Source organism: Microtus ochrogaster, chromosome 10, assembly GCF_000317375.1.
Source record: "Microtus ochrogaster isolate Prairie Vole_2 chromosome 10, MicOch1.0, whole genome shotgun sequence".
Taxonomy (NCBI): domain Eukaryota; kingdom Metazoa; phylum Chordata; class Mammalia; order Rodentia; family Cricetidae; genus Microtus; species Microtus ochrogaster.
The window spans coordinates 52,006,393-52,007,655 of NC_022016.1; positions in this window are offsets into that span (position 1 = coordinate 52,006,393).

A 1,263-nucleotide genomic window follows, 5' to 3' on the forward strand; every position below is an offset into this window, starting at 1 on the left:
CACACAGTTGTTCTCCGGCCTCCAGATGCATACTGAGCTAAGAGCGTTTGGCACACATGGGCACGTGTGCACACACACACACACACACACACACACAAATACAAAAACATTAAGACCAGACCTGGGAGGCAGAACTCTTAAAAAACTCAAGGCCAGCCTGGTCTACATAATATGCTCTAGGTCCCCCGAAGCTAGTGAGATCCAGTCTCAAAAATTTTAATTCATATTTTGGAAAATCCAGAAAAAGATGTGCATGTATCTCCTCACCCAGGAGAGTATCCTTGGGGAGAGTTGAGGTGGGGCCTGACTAGAGCTAGAGCAGCACCCTGGAAACAGGTGAGACTGGCCCTGGCCTCTGCGAGTTTCCCAAGTAGGGGACAGGCAGATAGATGTTCTAGATCTCCCCTTGTCTGTCTGTCTAGAAAATGTAGGCAGAAATCCAAATTTTGAGATTATTTCAAATTCTGTCTGGCAAAGGGGGAGGGGACAAAGTAGAGAGAATTGTGAAACCTTCCAAAGAGGGTGACATTTGCCTTCATCAAGAAGTGGAGGAAGGGCCACTTCAATCTGCAGAAGCAGTGATAGGGTGCAGCGGATGTGGCCTGTGTCCTGAAGGAGCTCTGCCGGGAAGGGATGCAGTACCTGCTTTCACCACCAGGAGGGGCCCTATGTTCACCCTTGGAACTGTTCTGCGAGCAGTGAGGTTCCTCCATGGGTGGGGTGGGCAGGGACGTAGGGACAAAGGGGACTCATTGTTGCACACCCTGCGGAGCACGTTCTTGGCTTAGGAGGAGGAGGAGGATGGCAGCGTGTCCACTTTCCAGATGGAAACCACGAGGCTTAGTGCACACACCGAGGAGGTACCACAACACACACAACACAGGGCAGTTCCTGGCTGCTGCCACCCCCTCCCTGTTCCCAGGACAGGAGGCAGACTCAGAATTTTGTTCCCTTCCAAATTTCTAAAAAAGATTAGAGTTTTAATTATGAGTATAATGGAGGAATGAAGCACGATTAATAAAAACTCAGAGACAGAAACATTGGGGTTCAACCTGAAGGTCAGAAAAGCAAAACAGGGGGTTGGAGAGATGGCTCAGTGGTTAAGAGCGCTGGCTGCTCTTCCAGAGGTCCTGAGTTCAATTCCCAGCAACCACATGGGCTCACAACCATCTGTAATGAGGTCTGGCATCCTCTTCTGGCCTGCAGGCATACATGGAGGCAGAATGTTGTATACATAGTAAAGAAAATCTTTAAAAAAAAAAA